Raw genomic sequence first — 7462 nt, 5'->3', positions numbered from 1 at the left:
AGAGGGCAGGGGGGCCCAAGACTGCTGGCTCATATTCAAGGATCACACTACATGCTCAGGAGTGTTGTGTCCCGACTAAAAGGAAGTGTGGCAGGAGAGCCAGGAGACCTCCATGGATGGATAAGGAGCTTCGGAGGAAACATTTTAGGGCTTTGTTCTCTTCCAGGCATGTGGAATTTCACATTTCTTAATGTTTTTCCAAAACGTTGGTGCTTCAATATTTCGCATGCTCTGGGCTTTCATTTATGTTCTGTTTGTCTCTAAAGGATACTGCTGTCTCAAACACAAATAGCAAAGTTGCCTTTAAAATCAAAAGCCTGTTACTCATGTCGGCACAGCACTCTTTACAAGTTAATTCATATTCAGGTGTGGATCTTGTTTATGAATTTTTAAATTTGTGGCTCCTTTTGTACTGAAATAATAATAAAATAAAACAAGCCTGAGAGTATTATGAAGTATTCTGTCTCTGATTACAGATGAAGTTATTCTGTACCTCTGCTATGTATATTCAGACATTAACTAATTTCTCAGAAACTATACAGCTAGAGCCCTATTTCTGAAAATATAGACAAGTGATACAGACTTCCAATCACATGATTAGTGATAGTAGTGATGCTTCAGATCCTATTATCTTCCATGTTAGTTCAAAGCAGAGATATTTAGACAACTTCTTGTTTCTAAATCTTTTAAAAGGATTGAAGCACATCATATGAAGAAGCTGTTTGAATCCCATTCAAGAGAATTTAGGACAGACTTTATATATGACTGAGAAGGATGTAGCTGCTATAATGTTCAGCCTAAATCTTAGATGTTCACAACCATTAATAATCCCTACTTGAAACCTACAATTCCTATTTTCAACTTAAGTTCAAAACACTTCACATTTGTATAAAAGTGTAAAGAGTAGCTAAGGAGACTAACATTCATAGGCACTGCTATAAAGAGAGCTGAAATGGTTAATCTAGAAAAGAGATATCAGCTAGATGTCCAAATGCTTTACTTTTTAATGTGTTTAATTTTGCACCAAAAATAAAAATTCTATTTGAACATATATTGCACTGGCCTGAAACTTACAGGGTGAGCTTGAGTATTATTCTAAAACATATTTCCAGGAAAAGCAGTATCTTACCAGAATATTGCTTGGTTTCCTCTCTGCTGTCACTTACAAACTCCACAAAAATTTTTGTTTTTCCTAATATCAGGTACAATGATAGTGATAACAGATCCAGAGCTGTGAAAAAAATTCGAATAAATTAATACACTTACACATAAAAATCCTCCCATATGTTTTTAATAGAAATTGGACCAAATATTCAAAATCTGATAACTGCATAATTTATATGAAGGGCTGTAATATAACTGATAGCTAAATGCTAAATTTACCATATATATAGATGGCTGAATGAGCATTTCACTGGGAGATTTTTGTTTGTTTGTTTGTTTTCTTAAGGAAAGCATTTCAAGTCTGAACAGATCAACACATTCTTAATCAAAACTAAACCTCTATCCTATGGGATTGTACTCAGAATGATTATAGTTTATGGATGGGTACTCTCTACTCAGTAAAGAATACATTGAAAAAATAGGCTAAAAAAACTTCAATCCAAACCATCAAAACCCAAAACAATAACAACAAAAAATCATGTACTTCACACTGACTACCAAAAGTTATTCTGTGTGATTTTAATGTACCTAAGAATTGGATGGAAAATTAAAAATCATAAATTCTATCATTAATGTTTTAATTGTCTCAGTATCTATCAGAAAATTGTAAAAATTTTAGATAATGCTCAGACGCAGACAAGGCAAAGCTCAGATAAACCTTCAAAAAGCCAGTCTGCAACTGCCCTTCCCCCAGAAACCAAACTTAATCTCAGGAGAAATGCCTTCCAAATGTAATACTGAAACTCACCTGGAAGGCTGCCATGTATATACTCCGGCATATTTAAGGGTGAAACACATTTCAAAAGGAGATGCTCAATGCAATCAGAAAAGGGGAGGTTCTGGCAAAGCAATTTACTACAAATGGATATGCTGGAAAAGGTGTTATATCAAGAGCTCACAGAGGGAACAAAATATTGGTTCCAGATATTTAGCAAGCAGGACAAGTTACCAGCAAGTAAGGAGTTTTGGGTACTGTTCCACTATTACTCTGTGCCTGGGCTAAACATTCAGGTTGAACTTTTGCATAACCGTTTCTGCAACATGTTTAATTTTCTGCCAAGGCTAGCTTCAGATAACTTAAATCTAGTTTTTCACAATGGAACATTTGCATGTCCCTTGTCTTTTGATGAGGGCTTTCAGTACTTCTAGACAAAGAAATTCACAATTAGAAGTTCCCTCCCACTTACAAAAATAGACATAAGCAGCATTTTCATACCTAAGAGGCTGATGAAGGACTTCCTGATGGCTGTAGGGCATTTTGAAATGCCTAATTGAATGGTAGCACAGAAGGGATGAGTACGGTGAAATTCATGTGTGTACCTCATGTTGATGTAACAAGTGATAAAACCAAAAACAATGGTCAATAACAGCAGTTTCAGTGTGATATGGTGTTGTTTTTTTTGTGATGCAAAACTGACTCATCTTGTATCTTGCCACAACAGCTGATCCTGAAGGAGTTCAGATAGCAAAGGTATATTTCCCTAGAGATGATTCCTTCTGGAAGGAAATCATCATTCCCTATCCAGTTCTCATGTGGATTTACCAGCTTGGCTGTAACACACAGCAATTAGATCTTCTGAAATACCACAAGACACAACAAATTCTTAAAAATCAGTCTAAGAAACTTGTCATTTCCACATGGAAACTAGTCAGCCTTAGAGCACTCTTTTGGGAACTGCCATTTCGGAGTCTTCCTCACACTGGAAGTTTGCCTGCTCTGAATTCCCCTGAAAAAAGAGCATTCAAGTCCTGTAGAGCAGGATGAAAATTTAGTGGCACCATATGGTAATGTTATCTAATAGTGACATTTTCTAGGTACAGACAGTTTTCCTAACTTCATTGATCAGTAGTTGTGATATATGCAAATGAGGACAAACGTCAGTACTGGAGTGAACATTCTTGTATGAAATGTCTGATACAATGTGTACAGAGATCAGTGAGAAAAGAAATCACACATTATTATTCTACTACTACACCATTAAAGGCAAATATATTTTCTGTTATCAGAGCAGATGCCATTTTACATTTCAGTTCAGAAGCAGAATACAGCCAAGGAGGTCACTGTATTCCCACTTTCTAATAGAAATTTCAGATCTGTTCTATCTTACTTCATTGTTTTCTTCTTATTCTGCAATAAGCAGTCCTTCTCTTTATACAAGAGATGCATATTGTTCAGAGAGGTGGTCAAAATGCAGTCACTCAATACTGGAAAAGGGTATGACACAGTCTTAACAGTACTAGGAGAATTCTGCGGAACAGACATAGATCACTCTGTATACACATATGGGGTAACGTAAAATAGTGTAACCAATGCTGGTTGAGAAGCTATGTTCACAGTCTTCACAATTTAACAGATTACAAAGGCTGTTGTTATATACTGAAAATACTTTCCCAAGTCCTTTCTGAGTTTTTAAGACAGTAATCTTTACTCAAACAAAAATCACCACTTGATAATTTTAATGTGGCTAAACAACTGAGATTATGAGGGAAAACAAAACAAAACAACACTTAATGGCATAGTTCCTAAGTAATTTAAGCAGACACTATATTTTGCTAAAAACGTATATTTTTTCTTTGAACAATGATAATTTCTTTTAAGTAACGAATGTTCCCTTGAAATAATATGTATTTTGTTATTGTCTTGTCTGCATCTGGTTGACTTAATCCTTTTTGTTTTACAGCATTTGTGTGAGGAGGGTACAGATTGGCCTTTGTTACCCATCAACCTTTTAATGTATAAACTAGGGAATACATTATTGATATTTCTGCCAGAAATTCTACAATGTGATTTTATGTATTGTGGGCTTAACTCCAAAATCTTAAATGCATTAAGATCTGGCAAAGTCCACACAATGTTACTCAGGTTCATGCTGTTCAAAGGATGGGTTAAGGCTCCTTGCACCTCCTGGGATAACATGTAAAGTTCTTCTGTTTTAAAGCATCAATAAGAATGTAATCAAATTATTGACATGAATAATAACAAGGCCTTTGGTTAGTCTTTTGTATCAGAAATAGAAGAATCTGTATTTCAGTATTTCATCTAGAATAAAAATGAAATTTTAATTAGTAAAATTAGAAAAAAAAATAAACAAAATAAACCCTACATCACCAGAAAAGAGCTCACATTTATGACGTTAAACTAGGAGAAAAACAGCCAATTTTTATAGCATTCCTGGCTTGTGAATGTGTTTGAATTAGTGCATATGTGACTGCAGCACATAACTTCAACGAAATACAGCGTATTAGGAATGTCACAGCAAAGAGGAGGATTGATGATATTTACATTTAAACAAAGCCAGCCGTGTTTTTCACTTACTGAAAACAAGAATGGTTTTCAAGTTTGCTTTTACTTAAATCCTGCCAAATGTCAAAGGCTTTGGCAAAAAATTTCAATGATCTTTAAATGAAAGCCTTTTAAGTGGTACATATTCAAGTCTGCTGCTTGTTCTACTTTGTTTTATGAAAAGATGGGAGGGGTACTCTCTAGAAGGAGGTCACAAATTGCACAGTAGATGAATGCCTTATCCAAAGTTTTGATATATCTTGCACATGAAGGGTTTCCCTTTAGCCATGTGACAATCCCTGTGGAATAAAACTACCTATAGAAGAATATTTCCTCATGGGAAAACTGGAGATGAACTATAATACCAAAACATATGCTTTAGATTCTGATTTTTTTTTTCATCAAAAAGGAAGTCAATATTTCAGCAATTCTATAGATTTTTCCCCAAGTTGGTGAAAGAGTGCCCCCAGACTATGGTGAAAGAAAGAAGAGAGAGAGATTTTCTAGTTCACCTAATCCAATACATTTTCACAAGAGGATCTGGTGTACATTCAAATATCTTCTGTTAGTCAATTTAGATTTCCAATCTTTAATGTGAAGCATTTACAATCACAGCTCTGTTACTGGGCAGAGATCATATTGGTCTTGCTTTGGTGCTGTAAAAGAGCAACTCCGAACCAGGTTTTCAAAGACATTGGGGCTCCCAAAATATAATTAAGAGCTTCATGATTTGAAAATAATATTGCCAGATCTGTGCTGCTTTGGGCTCTTGATGACTACATGCCCACACTGTACCTGACAGTGCTTTTGCATTGTATTCATCACTTCAAGGACTCGGGAAGTGCATAGGTACAGTAGTATTTGGGACACATTAGTTTCCAATGTAGATATATCGTACCTACAGTTGAAATTCAAGCATAATTTAGTTTCACTGCAATTCAGAATTAAAAATTGTGTATCTCCTATTCAGGAATGTGTAATTCCAGTGACTGGTGTATTTATCAGGTTTTCCTGGCATTTCAATATGTTCCATTGTTATGGAAGAACACTGAAAATTGTATAGTTCCAGTAGGACTGATATACTCCAGCAGCAATGAATATACAAAGTTTTGGTTGGGTTTTTTTGGTGTTTGTTTGTTTATTTGTTTGTTTGTTTTGCTATTCTTTTTTCTTTAGTGACTGCAAATGGAGATTTATCAGAAGCTGTTTCTTTTCACCAGAATTTTATATAATCCATTTGCAATTTGGGAAATAAAATATTTTCTCACATCTCTAATAACAATTAGCTTGGCACTCAAGGCAATAAAATAATTTAGATAATTGGAAGTAGCTAAGTAACCAATTATTTGAAGATCTCTGTGGCTTAAGGAAAACAAATAAGAAAGTACTCCCAAAGTGGATATTGAATGCACAGTCTCTGCTAATGTTTCACATGCAGACAGTGTACGGATGTGTCACTTGCAGTAACTTGCAGTTATATTAAGTCATTTCACATCTGATGATGATGTCTTGAAATAGCATGTGCTCCTGCAATGATATGAGAAGAGTGCAGAGCAAATATCTGAAATACCTCTAAATGTTGCTTCTAGATTGAGTCCTATTGTGACATTCTGCTGAATCCTGAATTGAGCTACCCTCCAAAATTGTTAGGAAATTAAAGATTCCTCCAAATCTTCTGCTCTCCTGGCTCCTACTAGCATAAGAAATGCAAATTGTCCTTTTTTTTTACTATGTTTCTCTTCAGGTTGACTCAATCTCACTGAATAAGGTGTAAACAGGTAGAAAAATACACAATGATCATTTACTGAATGTTGCTTGGTAAGGGAGCAATTGTGGGTTGTTAACTACTTAATGTGACTTGCAGCTATGCCCCAGTGAAGCCTATAAATTCAAATTTTTTGGGAACATCCAGTCCTAAATTACTGTTGTATGAGTTGAGCGTTCTGGTCAGTAAAATACTGGAATTCATTTTGTGTAGCTTGGCACTCTTCACAGTCATCGATTTTTCTTCCTTGGCAAAGCTTTCTTCTTGGGATGATCAACAATAACAACAACAAAAGCAGTATAATCTTACTGAAAAGGTAGGGTTTTTTAGCTTCCCACTGCAAGGTAGTGTCAATTGTCAGCATCTTGTTTGTTTTGTTTAGCCGGCTTTTATTCTTCTCTGACATTTAGACATTATGTGTTTTCCTTTTCTTTCTTCTCATTGCTGGAGCCATCCATGGGCCTTTACACAGACACATCCATTAGGAATATTAGATAGACAAAGCTAATGTGCACTGAAGTAAAATGACAAACTCCTTTTCCTAATTAATGCTATTACTGTTGCTCAAGTGAGGAATGCAAGCTTCTGAAGTAGTTTGGAAATGAATTTGGTCTTACATTCCTGTGATGGTTTTTTTTTTCTTTAACTATATTTAGACTGTTCTGTAAGTTAAACAGTGGAGTGTCCTAAGATCCAGGTCCCCTGAAACCACATCTCCACTTGTGCATTAAACACTGGCTGGGACCAGTCCTAGGTGCTGGTCCTCAGCCATCTGCACTGTTCGACTGTAATGAGCACTCTAATGCGCTGTCATTCTGCCAATTAGCACTCTGCCAAAAAATCCCCAGGCCCTCTCTGCTCAGACTTTGCATGGGCCCCTCATGGTCAATAAAGAGTTTTCATAAGATTCCTCAGTTTTGGAGGGTAAGAGGACTTAGTAGTATGACTGACCCCCCCCTAAGAAGAATGAAAATATTTCATTACAATTGTGTTCAAGCTTTCTGCCATTTGAAGAGTTTATTGTTTTCTAGATCTTTGACAAAATAGCATGGGATGAAGAATTGAATTCTGTAAGAAGTTTTTCAGAAACATCCACTCACTGATGATTAGTCATTTGCATTTTGATATAGAGATCTCTTAATTAACAGCTTTTAATCTATTTAATGTGTTGATAACATATTGTTCAAGTTTTTTAATCAAAAGGGCGTGTGATGGGAAATCAGAAATCTAATCATATTACATGAACACTA

Source organism: Nestor notabilis, unplaced genomic scaffold, assembly GCF_000696875.1.
Source record: "Nestor notabilis isolate BGI_N333 unplaced genomic scaffold, ASM69687v1 scaffold220, whole genome shotgun sequence".
NCBI lineage: Eukaryota > Metazoa > Chordata > Aves > Psittaciformes > Psittacidae > Nestor > Nestor notabilis.
This window is presented reverse-complemented; position numbering follows the sequence as displayed.